We start from the raw sequence: 17349 nt of genomic DNA on the forward strand, positions 1-17349 counted from the left end.
TTCTTCATAGGAGTTCTGTTGTCCTGCTGCAAATGAAGAGATTCACCAGCTGCAAGAGAACAAAAAGCTGTCGCAAAAACACTGAGGAATGAAGAGCTCTTCTTTCCTCCTTGATTCACCAGCTAAGCTCTTAAGATCCAGTGTAGACATATCATCCTTGGGATTAAAGCTTTAGTAGTTTAGCCTAGGGGGACATCAATTGTTTGTGCATAAACACAGAGACCCGGTCTGTGTGTTTAACATCTTTTAAATAGATTTCTCAGGTTTAATTTCCTTTCGCCAAGTTCCCAGGGCTCTCTGAGTCAGAGACACGTTAAGGATGTCAGTTTCCTTTCATACATGCTGATCAATCACTTCAACCATTTAAACAATTGATACTGACAACAACTGAAACAGCAGTTTACATCTCTGTAAGTTCAGTTCAGTTCAGTAGCTCAGTTGTGTCCGACTCTTTGCGACCCAATGGACTGCAGCACACCAGGCTCCCTGTCCATCACCAGTTCCGGGAGTTCACTCAAACTCATGTCCATTGTGTTGGTAATGCCATCCAACCATCTCATCCTCTGTTGTCCCCTTCTCCTCCCGCCTTTTCAAATGAGTTAGTTCTTTGCATCAGGTGGCCAAAGTATTGGAGTTTTAGCTTCAGCATCAGTCCTTCCAATGAATATTCAGGACTGATTTCCTTTGGGATGGACAGGATGGATCTCCTTGGTGTCCAAGGGGTTCTCAGGAGTCTTCTCCAACAATATCCCTATAAACATGGCCACAAAAACAAATGCAATATGCCATGTTCAAATGTTCATTATGCATATGTTAGTGTGTGTTTGCATATATATAGATAGGCAAGTAGATTATATACATATCTGTGTGTATTTAGTGCATATTTTCTATTATACATAAATATGGCTAATTTATCTTATTTTACTTGAGAAATTTCCTTAAAGCAAAGAAATTAAGTGAAGAACCACAATTTAAAAATAAACTGGTATATAACAATTTTACATCATAGTAATTATGTTGTCTACTGAATATTTAACATACTGAATGAAACCATGAACTGTATTTATGAATATAATTCATAGGGACCTGGCATACTTCATGGTATCCTGGCATATTAAAGTAGAGAGAACAGTATATGACCGTAAGTGGGACTCAACAAGACATGTTTGAAAACTTGAAGGAACCCCTGTACATTGGAATAGAGAGATGGAAATATTCTTTATTTGAGGCTGGAAATCTTAGAGACCAAATTTATTGAGGACAAGGTAAATAAGAATTTTAAATTTTATCTGGTAAGCAATGGTGTGTGGGATACTAAACTGAACAGGGTGCAATTCCTTGTAAATAGACCAATCTGGCTGATATGAAAAATGGACCTGAGGGAAATTAAAGACATAGAAAGCTGTTAAGAAACTGTATCAGGGGATCAGCCTTTCTTTTAGGGATTTGTAATGGTTCCAAATAGGAAAAGGAGTTCGTCAAGGCTGTATATTATCACCCTGTTTATTTAACTGATATGCAGAGTACATCTTGAGAAACGCTGGACTGGAAGACACACAAGCTGGAATCAAAGTTGCCGGGAGAAATATCAATAACCTCAGATATGCAGATGACACCACCCTTATGGCAGAAAGTGAAGAGGAACTCAAAAGCCTCTTGATGAAAGTGAAAGTGGAGAGTGAAAAAGTTGGCTTAAAGCTCAACATTCAGAAAACGAAGATCATGGCATTCGGTCCCACCACTTCATGGGAAATAGATGGGGAAACAGTGGAAACGGTGTCAGACTTTACTTTTCTGGGCTCCAAAATCACTGCAGATGGTGACTGCAGCCATGAAATTAAAAGACGCTTACTCCTTGGAAGGAAAGTTATGACCAACCTAGATAGCATGTTCAAAATCAGAGACATTACTTTGCCAACAAAGGTTCGTCTAGTCAAGGCTATGGTTTTTCCTGTGGTCATGTATGGATGTGAGAGTTGGACTGTGAAGAAGGCTGAGCGCCAAAGAATTGATGCTTTTGAACTGTGGTGTTGGAGAACACTCTTGAGAGTCCCTTGGACTGCAAGGAGATCCAACCAGTCCATTCTGAAGGAGATCAGCCCTGTGATTTCTTTGGAAGGAATGATGCTAAAGCTGAAACTCCAGTACTTTGGCCACCTCATGTGAAGATTTGACTCATTGGAAAAGACTCTGATGTTGGGAGGGATTGGGGGCAGGAGGTGAAGGGGACGACAGAGGATGAGATGGCTGGATGGCATCACTGACTTGATGGACGTGAGTCTGAGTGAACTCCAAGAGTTGGTGATGGACAGGGAGGCCTGACGTGCTGCGATTCATGGGGTTGCAAAGAGTCGGACACGACTGAGCGACTGATCTGATCTGAATGTACTTCTAGGCTCACAGGAGGAAAAGGTAATCACCAGTGTTAAAGACAAAAGAAAATGCAAACAAAGAGAAAAGAAAGTGGATCCTAAAAGCTGAAAACTGTAAACAAGGAAGAAAGGAAAGCATGGACTGAGAGCAGGTGACATCAGAGCTCAAGAGACCAGTTCTGAGACATTGACAAGATGGGGACTCTGAACCTCAGGATTCTGTTTTAACCCTGGGATCCGGAACTAAAGAGGAAATAAAAAAAGAAACTATGGCTGAATCCATGTGAAAATTTTAATTTAACTCTAGGTAGTGATAGCCAGGGTGGAGAAAATTGAACAAATTCTATAATATTTTAAGTAGAAGAATAATGGAATAGAGTGATGGAGTATAATGTGAAGGGAAAAAAGGAGGGGTGGGTCAGGGGAAAAACTTTGGTTTCTGTCCTAACGTTTAAGGTAGATGGTAGCATTTGTTAGGATGAATGAACAAGAAGCTGGCAATTTTCATTTTCTTTTGAGTATTCCACTTTCACTGTCAATGAACTGTCAACATAAATTGCATACATTAAATGTGCAGGTTGTGTGTCTGAAACTCACCAGAAAAATGGAGTCTTGAGTTATGGATTTGACATTTAAATTCACGGTACAATGTGTATTTCTTACCATAAATCTCACAACTACCTTTTTTTTTTTTTTCTGTCCTATTATTCCTATTTACTTTCTTATTTTCTTACTTGTTCCTGTTTATTCTTCCCTTTACCAATCAACTCCTTTCCTTAATATCACCCCAGCAGAGTGCAGGGTACTACTGGTTAAAGTGAGGTGAGACATTCATTATTGAGTTTGGATAAATTTGTAAAAATGTAAAATTCAGATGTCATTAGATCCAGTAATTATATTTCTAATAAATTATATTTAAAAATTCACTCGTGAACAAATTATGTATGCATAAAATGCTTATGTTAGATCTGTTTATAATAGCTAAATACAATTAAAAAAAAATCTGACCTTTGTGGGTAAAGGATTGTGATCAATGCTTTGGGCAAATTTGTACAAGGGAATACTATATAGCTTTAAAAAAAAATGAGAAGCAAGTTCAGGATTTCAGATTTTATTAGTACATATCTGCCAGAAACCATACAAAGTCAGCAAAAAATAAAAATTAAACTTTGAATGTAATTCACTGAAAGTCTGTTTCTTATCTCTTTTTACCTTGAGAAAATATTTTGGTTTTGGTCATCTGGATAGGCTTCTATAGGCTTTATCCTTTGCTTTTTATAAACTAAATATCTCATAAAATAGTATACCTTTGAAATGGAAACTTGCCAACTTTTAGTGAAGACTAAAATAATTTAATACAAAAATCATCAATTTGACACACTCAAACATTTTCTATCTAGTTATACCAGTTTTTATTTGACCTTCAGGATTTAATTAAATTGTATGAAACTATATATTCAGAATACATTTTGAAAATTGTTATAAGCTGCTTATAGCTTTGTAAATCTGTTTTGGGTTCTATCATTGTATCATATTTAGTTCACCATCTCTTATAAAGTCACTGTCCTCACTTTCTCCAATTTTATTGTGCTTAATTGCTTTAATCGTGACCAACTCTTTGAACGGCATGGACTGTAGCCCACCAGACTCTGTCCATGGGATTCTCCAGGCAAGAATACTGGAGTGGTTTGCCATCTCCTCCTCTAGGGGGTCTTTCTGACCCAGGGATTGAACCTGGGTCTCCTCCATCGCAGGCAGATTCTTTACTATCTGGGCCAGCAGAGAAGTCCCTGATTTCATCATTAAAGTAGAAAAAGGAGAAATGCTGACATAGATTCTATAACTTTTAACCACATGGTTTAGTATGTGAGAGTAACAAAAGACTATTCTGTGAATCAGGGAACAAGTTATGATCCAAGTATTTTAAAAATTTACTTGTTTTTGTTATATTCTGTATATTTTTCACTCTGCAAATAAAAACAAACCTGAATATCACATACACATTGTAGCCTGTACTTCCTATCCAAATAGAATACCTCCTATTTGGATATATTCTATCCAAATATTATAGGATTAGTCATTTTCTGATCAACAGAAAAGACATCCAGTATTAAAAATTCTTTGCCCTTGAAAAGAATCCTTCTTTTCCACCTCTTCCTTTCACCTGTCCTCCCAAAGAGAAGAGCTGGAAAACAGTTTAAGTTCAGTTCAGATCAGTTCAGTCGCTCAGTCGTGTCCAACTCTTTGCAACCCCATGAATTGCAGCACGCCAGGCCTCCCTGTCCATCACCAACTCCTGGAGTTCACTCAGACTCATCCATCGAGTCAGTAATGCCATCCAGCCATCTCATCCTCTGTCGTCCCCTTCTCCTCCTGCCCTCAATCCCTCTCAGCATGAGTCTTTTCCAGTGAGTCAACTCTTCACATGAGGTGGCCAAAGTACTGGAGTTTCAGCTTTAGCATCATTCCTTCCAAAGAAACCCCAGGGCTGGTCTCCTTTAGAATGGACTGGTTGGATCTCCTTGCAGTCCAAGGGACTCTCAAGAGTGTTCTCCAACACCACAGTTCAAAAGCATCAATTCTTTGGTGCTCAGCCTTCTTCACAGTCCAACTCTCACATCCATACATGACCACTGGAAAAACCATAGTCTTGACTAGACATACCTTTGTTGGCAAAGTAATGTCTTGATTTTGAATATGCTATCTAGGTTGGTCCTAACTTTTCTTCCAAGGAGTAAGCGTCTTTTAATTTCATGGCTGCAGACACCTTCTGCAGTGATTTTGGAGCCCAGAAAAATAAAGTCTGACACTGTTTCCACTGTTTCCCCATCTATTTGCCATGAAGTGATGGGACCGGATGCCATGATCTTCGTTTTCTGAATATTGAGCTTTAAGCCAACTTTTTCACTCTCCTCTTTCACTTTCATCAAGAGGCTTTTGAGTTCCTCTTCACTTTCTGCCATAAGGGTGGTGTCATCTGCATATCTGAGGTTACTGATATTCCTCCCGGTAATCTTGATTCCAGCTCATGCTTCTTCCAGCCCAGCGTTTCTCATGATGTACTCTGCATATAAGTTAAAATAGTAAGGTGACAATATATAGCCTTGACGTACTCCTTTTCCTGCTTGGAAGCAGTCTGTCCCATGTCCAGTTATAACTGTTGCTTCCTGACCTGCATATAGGTTTCTCAAGAGGCAGGTCAGGTGGTCTGGTATTCCCATCTCTTTCAGAATTTTCCACAGTTTATGTGATCCACACAATCAAAGGCTTTGGCATAGTCAATAAAGCAGAAATAGATGTTTTTTTTGAACTTTCTCTTTTTCCATGATCCAGCGGATGTTGGCAATTTGATCTCTGGTTCCTCTGCCTTTTCTAAAACCAGCTTGAACATCTGGAAATTCACGGTTCACGTATTGCTGAAGCCTGGCTTAGAGAATTTTGAGCATTAATTTACTAGTGTGTGAGATGAGTGCAATTGTGCGGTAGTTTGAGAATTCTTTGGCACTGCCTTTCTTTGGGATTGGAATGAAAACTGACCTTTTCCAGTCCTGTTGCCAGTGCTGAGTTTTCCAAATTTGCTGGCATATTGAGTGCAGCACTTTCACAGCATCATCTTTCAGGATTTGAAATAGCTCCACTGGAATTCCATCCCCTCCACTAGCTTTGTTCATAGTGATGCTTTCTAAGGCCCACTTGATTTCACATTTGAAGATGTCTGGCTCTAGGTGAGTGATCACACCATTGTGATTATCTTGGTCTTGAAGATCTTTTTTGTACAGTTCTTCTGTGTATTCCTGCCACCTCTTCTTAATATCTTCTGCTTCTGTTAGGTCCATACCATTTCTGTCCTTTACCGAGCCCATCTTTGCATGAAATGTTCCCTTGGTATCTCTAATTTTCTTGAAGAGATCTCTAGTCTTTCCCATTCTGTTGTTTTCCTCTATTTCTTTGCATTGATCGCTGAGGAAGGCTTTCTTATCACTTCTTGCTATTCTTTGGAAGTCTGCATTCAGATGCTTGTATCTTTCCTTTTCTTCTTTGCTTTTTGCTTCTCTTCTTTTCACAGCTATTTGTAAGGCCTCCCCAGACAGCCATTTTGCTTTTTTGCATTTCTTTTCCACAGGGATGGTCTTGATCCCTGTCTCCTGTACAATGTCACGAACCTCCGTCCTTAGTTCATCAGGCACTCTATCTATCAGATTTAGTCCCTTAAATCTATTTTTCACTTCCACTGTATAATCATAAGGGATTTGACTTAATCATACCTGAATGGTCTGGTGGTTTTCCCTACTTTCTTCAATTTAAGTCTGAATTTGGCAATAAGGAGTTCATGATCTGAGCCACAGTCAGCTCCTGGTCTTGTTTTTGCTGACTGTATAGAGCTTCTCCATCTTTGGAGAACAGTTTACTTACATCCAGAGCTTCCAGAATGACAAAAAATGAGTAGCTGGATCTCAAGAGATGGTATCATACATGGATGACTACAGCATATGGTATATGTTAGTGCAGCATGGAAAGATATCTGACATCCAAATCACCTGGCCTTTCCTGTTCTCTGCATAAACGCAGTCAGTTGGGAATAGAATCTTCCTGTCCATTATCATAAAGAAAGCTTATTATATAAAGACCCTATGGAGAGGACGCATATGCCTTAAACTTAAAGGACATGGAGCACCTGAGAAGGCTGAGAGTTGTTACATTAAGAAAGGAAAAGGTGTAGAATATAAGCTTTGTCTTCATCAATTTGTCCTGATCAAGTAAGAATCAACCAAAAAACATGTGCATGTGAATTTGGCTTAGGAGAAGAGGAATTTTAAGATGAGAAACTCACCTAGCAGAAAAACAAACCAAATTTTGAAGCACTTGGGTTTTGGCTGTGCTTGGAAGGTCAGAAAGTGAAAAACTGAAGCTATTGGACAGTTGAGTCAGACTCTATTGTAGCTTTCTAAAGTCCTCTAAATATCACTTTATGCCTGAATATAAATTAGTAATCACCTTAGTGTCTCGAAAGAAAGGAAAAAAAATCTCTTTTCAAAATAGAGAGAAGGATGTTTAAGAACCAAATGAGGTTTTGAGTCCACTATAAATATTTTTAACATTATTCCCTTTGCCTGAGATGCTTTCCCTCTGTTCTTCTGTCAGCTCCTCTTTGATGTTCTCCCTGATCCTCTTGTGGGAATTCCACAACCCTCATCTCCTTCCCACTCCTTTAATAACTCTCACCATAGTAAAATTTTACAGGTCTGTCTCCCCAGTTGAATTCAAGTTCCTTTAGGGCAATGACTGTGTCTTAGACTTTTTTTTTTTTTTCTTCCAGCATCCAGAACATTCCTAGAACATAACAGTAAGCATTGATTGAATGACACTTGCTATTATATTATTTTGCCTAATTTTACTTAGTGTACTTTACTAAGATTTGAGTTCCCTAGTTAAAAAAAAAAAAAAAAAATACTTGCTTAGGCATAAACTCTATTTTCTCCCTAACTTGATACTTTTCAATGGCCAATCAGAAATATGGCTACTTTAGTTTTTCACAATACAAGAGAAAACAATATTGTTTTCTTATTAGAGATAGTAAAATTTGCAGACAATAGGAGCACTTGAATGATTATTAAAGAAAGACTCCAAACATCTACTAAGCAGTTAGATAACCCCTGGAATTCCCACCCTTTTCCCTCCCAAAATGTCTATCCCTGAGTTTCTTTAGTGGTTCTTGATGAATTTCAGACACATGAGAAACTGTCCAGGTGAGCCTGGGAAAGGCAGCCATCATAACCGCAAGAGCGGTGGTCAGAATCTGCTGTTCCCAGAAGTAACTTCTACTTACAGAAATGCCAAGACAAAGGATTTAGGTCTTTATAAAAGCAGGCATGTCTATAACCATTTTCTGTTACTTTCTCCAACCCTCTTTATTCCCTCCCTCTTCCTCTCCACCCAGGATTTCCAGAAATGTAATCTAGCAATTCTCCCACCATCACAATATTGGTATTTATAAGAAGTCAGAGGGCTACCCTCCTGCCTGAGCAGAGTAGACTATGGTAATACTGAATAATTATGATGACCTAACCCCTAGGAAAGTTATCCATTTGATAAATATTTACATAAGGTTATTTGCCTCGTTCATTAATAATTGATTTTTCAAAATGATCCTGCCAGTTTCGTTTCTATCTTCTTTTAATTTACTGTTTCCTAAGTCTCAAGATGATCAGGGTTGTGATTTTTCACCTTCTGCCTCACTTGATTGAAGTGGTTCCAAGCATAATTTGGGCTGCTCCTGCTTGATTGCTCTATTTACAACAAGTATACTATTTTTTTGTGCTTATATTTAGCTGAAGTCTTGAGGCTGTGATGACTATAGCTTCAGTTTGTAAAAAGTAATCTTCATTACTTGTAGAGAATTTATAATGTACATGATTTTACATGGGGAATTTTCTTTAGTTTGTCTTATTTTTCCTCCTAGTAACAAGAGGGTGTCCTTGATTTCTTACATGTTGATAGACTAGTTTTTTTTAATAGTATGTTTGCTTTTGTGATTGTTTTCTTTAGTGCTATGAATACTAGCTAGCCTCAGGATAATAAAGACATATTCAGAAGATTTAACTTACATAGATACAAAATTCTGTTTTCCCCCAAGGGTGTCATATACTTGCTTACAGAAAAACCAATAACAATACTCCTCTAAGAAGGGGGATTGAGCACTTTTGAAAATATTTAGAGCACTTGCTCCTGTAATCAGAGGCCCCTCCTGTCTCCAAAAATGGACTTAGATTTATATTTCCACCTATTAAAATAATTATTGTTTAGACTAAAATGTAGATGCTTCTTTATTCAAACTAATATTTCTAATACATCCATCCTTTAATATTTCCAAATGACCAAGTGTTATCTCTAATATTTTAACAATAATATTATTGACTTTTTAAATTACAGTAGCAATCTATCTGTCAATATAGAGAATATAGAAGATACTGAAAAAGCATAAGGAAGCAAAATTTATAATACTCAGAAACAGTTGATTTTAATTTTATTTTTCTATATGCATGTGTGCATATTTACAAATCTTTATACACAATATAAAATTAAGATAACACTATATAGACAATTTTGCATTCTATATTTCTCAATCAGCATTGTTCTGTGGATTTTTTCAAGATCCTTTTTTATTCCTTGGAACACAATTTTTAGTAGTCTGTATAGAATTATTATGGAGATTTCATGAAAGTGAAAGTGAAGTGGCTCAGTCGTTTCCGACTCTTTCCAACCCCATGGACTGTAGCCTATCAGGCTCCTCCGTCCATGGGATTTTCCAGGCAAGAGTGCTGGAGTGGATTGCCATTTCCTTCTCCAGGGGATCTTCCCAACCCAGGAATCGAACCCACGTCTCCTGCATTGCAGGCAAACGCTTTACCATCTGAGCCACCAGAGAAGCCCTTTTAATAAATATCTTATTGCTAGGTAGGCTATTTTTCAAAGTTATATATAAGAGAATATTATATATTATTTTTGTATGAAAAAATCTGCTTTTTTCATCAGAATATACTTCTGAGTCAAAGGACATAAACTACTCAAACTTTTTTATACATATTACTAAATTATTTTTAAAATGGAGGCCAATATTGTGTTTTATCAGTTTTAAATTTGTTTTTTTGACTGTTTATTGAAGCTAGCCTAGTTATTAGCTAGTTGTACATCTTTATATTGGAGCTGCCACCTGATGAGTTTATTTTTCTTCATTAGACATTATTCTTACTTTTTGGATTATAAAAACTCTTTATTTATGAAGGATTAAAAATTTAAACTCTACTTTTTAAATTAACAACCTAATTATGTGTTATGTGCATTGTAAATAAGACAGGGAAAATACTTACTTTTACAAAACTTTTAATTTAGAGCCAAAGGTAAAAGATAAATAAAAGTAAAAGGTAAATAAATCAAATTTTTATTTATATAGAAATAAATAAAAAAGTTAATTCAGAGAGTGATAACAGTGTTATAGGGCAAGTGATACTTGAATTAAGGTGCCCAGAAACATGGTAAAATCTGCTACTTTCTCAAATCATCTTTACTCAGTTCCTATGCAATTCATGCCATATTTCTTTTTTCAGACTTTACTGATTCTTATTTTTCCTAAAAATTTTGTGACAGTATTTTATTAATAGAAAATTAATATTTTTCTATGACAGACTTCCAAGGTAAGCCTTACCTTGATCATGCACTTGGTAGTTACGGCTGTTCATCAAAGTTCTGGATTACCTGTGTTTTCCAATGGTAGTTCCTTGCGACTGATAGTTGTTAAATGTTTATGAACAACATGCAGTTCTAAAATAATTTCAGGATGAAAAAGTAGAAACATAAAGCATAAAATTGATCTCAGGATGCATCATGTAGTTTTGCCGCAAGAAAAATCAGAATGGAGAGATATTTGGACTTGGTGAATAAGTGTGAAGTGAGTTCTTTGGTGTACCCACTAACACAGATGCCATTTTGGTGGGAGTTTGTCTGAGAAGATTCTCTCCTTTTTTCCTTATGGTCAATAGATTTGACCAATAGCACTACACCTGAAGAAGGGGGCTCACAGAGTGGTATTCAGGAGTAATGGAGAAGGGGGAAATGGGTCATGGGCAAGAAAATAGGTACTTATGTGACCCTCCTTGTCTCTGACTCAACAAAGGCATTCCTACACATAGGTCCTGGAGAATTATATCCATATAGAAAATGAGTGCATGGAAGAGTCTCTAGATTGCTTTGCAGGACAGAAAATAGAAACCGTGTTTGAGAATTCTCAGGTATGCAGATGAAAAATTAGATTTCCAACACTTTACAAAGCTTACCTTAAGATCTGAAATTACTTAAAAGGCAGAAGTAAACATATAATCAATCCTGGTGTTTAATTAGATTTTTATAAAGATTTGTGTTGTGTTAATAATTTTTTCATAAATAAATAAATTTAAGTTCATCAGAAGTTTTACTCTTCTATGGAGAGTGAAAAGCAAGGAAAATGTGAAGTGAAGTGATGCACAATAAATATGAAGAGGATGAATCTCAGGAGTTCTTGGTAGAGAATTGGAGGAAATAATTTAGGCAAAAGAGTGTATATTTCCATTACTAGAGAAGAAATAATTAGGAACGTCCAAACACTAAACAAAAAAATGAACTGCAAACTGAGACTTATCTATCAGTCACATGATTGCTTGTTTTTCTGGGTGTAGGTAGATGAATTCAGGTAACACAGCCTGATAGCCCTTCTCAACAGATTTGCCACCTTCATGGGTACCCACTCCCCACACATAATTTAGGAAAATGGAGTCACAGGGCCTCTTCTGTTCCAGAGCATCAAATTTTGTCATTATGGACTTTAAATAAAGTATCTATGTTGGGGAGATGAACTCTGAAATAACATTCTCACAACCAGTTTTAGTTAAAGAATTTCCATTGACATATGACATCTCTTACTGAAATTTCCAAACAAGTATTTTTAATAAAATAGCTTATTTTTTTAATATTTTTAATAAATAGACATTGTTTCACTATTTCAAAAAAAAAAAAAAAAAAGCTGTCTGGCTGAACTGTAAGTGTATGCTGATATACTTGCAGATACTGAACTTCATATTTTATCATTTGGATTCTCACTCAAAGAGCTCAATCCAAAGCCTAGCACAGTGGTAAATATTACACATTCAATAAAGAGTGCTGAGTTAGTCTATCTAGCATCTATGATTATGATAATAATGAGGATGATAATGATTAGAGTAATGATTTGTGTTCACAAGGCTACCATTTATTGAACTAGTAGTGACTGGGACTGTACCAAGTACAAGATGAATCAATTACCTTGTGTAGTTCCTTACCAATTCAATCTTTAATGTTAGTTGCTCAGTCATGTCCAACTCACTGCGACCCTGTAGACTGTAGCCACTAGGGTCCTCTGTCCATGAATTTCTCCAGGCAAGGATATTGGAGTGGATTGCCATGCCCTTTGATCTTTCAGTTCAGTTCAGTTCAGTCGCTCAGTCGTGTCCGACTCTTTGCGACCCCATGAATCGCAGCACGCCAGGCCTCCCTGTCCATCACAAACTCCAGGAGATCACTCAGAATCACGTCCATGGAGTCAGTGATGCCATCCAGCCATCTCATCCTCTGTCGTCCCCTTCTCCTCCTGCCCCCAATCCCTCCCAGCATCAGAGTCTTTTCCAATGCAGTCAACTCTTCACATGAGGTGGCCAAAGTACTGGAGTTTCAGCTTTAGCATCATTACTTCCAAAGAAATCCCAGGGCTGATCTCCTTCAGAATGGACTGGTTGGATCTCTTTGATCTTTAAGGCACCATAAATAAGACTTAGAGATGTGAAGCATTATAATCTTTAAAAATATAGCTGACTATTGAAAATAAAAATAATGATGATGCAGTGTGAGGTGAGGGATGGAAAATAGATTTGGTCTATGTATAAACAAAAAATAAATCCATACTTCATTGTAAACATTCCAAATGAGACATAGAGAAAAAAATCCATACCAAAACAGAACAGACTCAGCGAAGTCAACCACATTAATAGGTGTAGAGGCAGGGAGTGATATTACTTTCTCACTTTCTGGTCACTTTTACCTACTGTCTATTCATTACCATAATATGTAAATATGTAAGACATAACACAGAAATAGCATTACTTAGACTCCAAAATATTTAAGGTTGATGTTAGCATTACATTTTTAAAAAACTGTCATGAATATTTTTTAAAAAATTAATAAAAACAAAACAGTGAATCTTTGTCCAGATTTGTGTTCCAGTATTGATTGCTGAGCAGCGATATTAAAAATTTCTACCTCATTTTCACAAAAATAGACAAGCTTTAAACTAGGATAAGAATGGGATATGGTTTTGGAGCTAAGAGGTAAGATCCACCGAGCATTTTTTCTATTTCTAAAACTAACAAATGGGGTGATATCTCCAGTGCACAAGAAGAAATTAAAATAACCAGTTGGATAATTCAAACTGTGATTAATTGAAAAGCTTATATCCTAAGAAGCATAAGAAACTACATTAAACTCCTATAGATATTACCCTGAACCTATAATTACATCAGCACATTTTTGCTTTCTTTTGGGATCATCACAGCATGGAAGAAAGAAGGAGTGGAGTAGGAAATATAGTATTCATTACATTATTCAGAATGGCTACCCATATAGTAAACAAACTGATGATCAGAAAGCTGTTCAGATAAGAATGTTTCCCATTTATAATTATGCAGTCTTAAAATCTGATGAAAGGCAACTGACAGACTTATGCATCAAGAGTATTTGGGCAAGCACAAATCCTCTTAATAAAATAAAAATATTTGAAAACAAAAGCAGAAAAACCTTAAAACTAGGATTTTAGCCTTTGACTTTACATTTCTGTTTCATTATGAAACATACTTAAAGCTAATCATATCAAAACCTAAGACTCCCTATCATCAAAGGTATTTACATAAAATAATAACAATATAAAACACCAAAGCTCTATTCCAGGCCAAAACAATATGCAATTCTAATCTTGCTGGCTTTAACAATAAATCATAATAAAGGTCAGGCCCAAGGTTTTTAACATACTTTCCACTGTACTATTTTAGAAAAAAATATCAGAAAATGCCACTCTTTGGGGAGATAGTAAAACACTATATTTAGATAACAACTGGTATGATACAGACAAGAAATTTCACTCAAATTCTTCCTTACAAATATCATTATCTTTATTAACCTCAATAACAATCCCAGTTCAGATTAGAGTTGTTACTTTTATTTGCATAAAAGGGGCAGAGAGTGAATAAGAACTAAAAACCTCTTGATGAAAATGAAAGAGGAGAGTGAAAACGTTGGCTTAAAACTCAACATTCAGAAAACTAAGATCATGGCATCCAGTCCCATCATTTCATGGGAAATAGTTGGAGAAATACTGGAAACAGTGGCAGACTTTATTTTGGGGGGCTGCAAAATCACTGCAGATTGTGACTGCAGCCATGAAATTAAAAGACACTTACTACTTGGAAGAAAAGTTATAACCAACCTAGATAGCATATTAAAAAGCAGAGACATTACTTTGCCAACAAAGGTCCATCTAGTCAAGGCTATGGTTTTTCCAGTAGTCATGCATGGATGTGAGAGTTGGACTATAAAGAAAGCTGAGCTCTGAAGAATTGATGAATTTGAACTGTGGTGCTGGAGAAGACTCTTGAGAGTCCCTTGGACTACAAGGAGATCCAACCAGTCAATCCTAAAGGAGATCAGTCCTGAGTGTTCATTAGAAGGACTGATGTTGAAGCTGAAACTTTGAAACTTTGGCCACCTCATGCGAAGAGCTGACTCATTTGAAAAGACCCTGATGCTGGGAAAGATTGAAGGCAGGAGGAGAAGGGGACAACAGAGAATGAGATGGTTTTATGGCATCACTGGCTCAATGGACACGAGTTTCAGTAAACTCCAGGACTTGGTGATGGACAGGGAGGACTAGTGTGCTTCAGTCCATGGGGTCACAAAGAGTCAGATACAACTGAGCAACTGAATTGAACTAAAGTGAAGTGGAATGCATACAGAGAAGTATTTTTTCTGGGGTTACCCAAAATAATCACAGTTATTGTTAAATTGAGTATTATATATGTGTTTATCTGTATTTATATGGAGTATAAACAAATATACTGAACTGCACATATATGTGTATATATATATATAGTAAGTATATATATCTGCATAATACTATATATATAGTTTATATATGTGAATGTATGTATATATTAAATATGAAAGTGTGAGTGTGTGGGTATTGCCAGGACCTAGATGAAATGCAATGTAGTTAATCACAACTATTAAAGTTGGGAAGAGTTCACCTGGATTGGAATAGCCCAGCTTATTCTCTTATCCATCTCAATTAAGTTCTTCTTCAGATCCACAGATAAAATGCATCATAATTTAGAATGATATGGATTTAAAACCACTGGTGCTATAGAGAGCACAAATCTAAGAGGTTTAGAATGCTGAGCAAGTGCTTGGAATATAGCAGTGGGTAAAGAAATAAAGATCTCTTCAAGAAAATTATAGAGACCAAGGGAATATTTCATGCAAAGATGGGCTCAATAAAGGACAGAAATGGTAGGGACCTAACAGAAGCAGAAAATATTAAGAAGAGGTGGCAAGAATACACAGAAGAACTGTACCAAAAAGATCATCATGACCCAGATAATCACAGTGGTGTGATCACTCATCTAGAGCCAGATCCTGGAATATGAAGTCAAGTGGGCCTTACGAAGCATCACTATGAACAAAGCTAGTGGAAGTGATGGAATTCCAGTTGAGCTATTTCAAATCCTGAAAGACAATGCTGTGAAAGTGCTGCACTCAATATGTCAGCAAATTTGGAAAACCCAGCAGTGGTCACAGACTGAAAAGGTCAGTTTTCATTCCAATCCCAAAGAAAGGCAATGCCAAAGAATGCTCAAACTACTGCACAATTGCACTCATCTCACACGCTAGTGAAGTAATGCTCTAAATTCTCCAAGCCAGGCTTCATCAATACATGAACTGTGAACTTCCAGATGTTCAAGCTGGTTTTAGGAAAGGCAGAGGAACCAAAGATCAAATTGCCAACATCCGCTTGATCACTGTAAAAGCAAGAGAGTTCCAAAAAAACATCTATTTCTGCTTTATTGACTATGCCAAAGCCTTTGACTGTGTGGATCACAATAAACTGTGGAAAATTCTGAAAGAGATATGCATACCAGACCACCTGACCACATCTTGAGAAACCTGTATGCAGGTTAGGAAGCAACAGTTACAACTGGACATGGAACAACAGACTGGTTCCAAATAGGAAAAGGAGTATGTTAAGGTTGTATATTGTCACTCTGCTTATTGAACTTATATGCAGAGTACATCATGAGAAACACTGGGCTGGAGAAAGCACAAGCTGGAATCAAGATTGCCAAGAGAAATATCAATAACCTCAGATATGCAGATGACATGACCATTATGGCAGAAAGTGAAGAAGAACTAAAGAGCCTCTTGATGAAAGTGAAAAAGGAGAGTGAAAAAGTTGGCTTAAACTCACCACTCAGAAAACTAAGATCATGGAATCTGATCCCATCACTTCATGGGAAATAGATGGGGAAACAGTGGAAACAGTGTCAGACTTTAGTTTTGGGGGCTCTAAAATCACTGCAGATGGTGATTGCAGCCATGAAATTAAAAGATGCTGACTCCTTGGAAGGAAAGTTATGACCAACCTAGGCAGAATATTAAAAAGCAGAGACATTACTTTGCCCACAAAGGTCCATCTAGTCAAGGCTATAGTTTTTCCAGTAGTCATGTATGGATGTGAGAGTTGGACTATAAAGAAAGCTGAGCTCTGAAGAATTGATGCTTTTGAACTGTGGTGTTGGAGAAGACTCTTGAGAGTCCCTTGAACTGCAAGGAGATCCAACCATTCCATCCTAAGGGAAATCAGTCCTGAATGTTCATTGGAGGGACTGATGTTTAAGCTGAAACTCCAATACTTTGGCCACCTGATGAAAAGAGCTGACTCATTTGAAAAGACCCTGATGCTAGGAAAGATTGAGGGCAGGATGAGAAGGGGACAATAGAGGATGAGATGGTTTGATGGCATCACCGACTCAATGGACATAGGTTTGGGTGGACCCCAGGAGTTGGTGATGGACAGAGAGGCCTGGTGTGCTTCAGTCCATGGGATCACAAAGAGTCAGACATGAGTGAGAGACTGAACTGAATTAAATAAATGAATACAAGTCAAAAAACAAGTCAATTGTATTTCTGTATACTGTAAGCAGGCAAATACAAGATGCAATTCACAAAATTCTTTTCTACTTATAATTGCACCAAACAATAAAATATTCAAGAATAATTTTAGCCAGAGATGTCTAATGTTCTTACACTGAGAACAATAAAACTTTGATAAGATAAATTAATGAAAATTAGGTAAATTGAAAGATATTCA

The sequence above is a fragment of the Bos taurus genome, chromosome 9 (genome assembly GCF_002263795.3).
Source record: "Bos taurus isolate L1 Dominette 01449 registration number 42190680 breed Hereford chromosome 9, ARS-UCD2.0, whole genome shotgun sequence".
Classification (NCBI taxonomy): Eukaryota; Metazoa; Chordata; class Mammalia; order Artiodactyla; family Bovidae; genus Bos; species Bos taurus.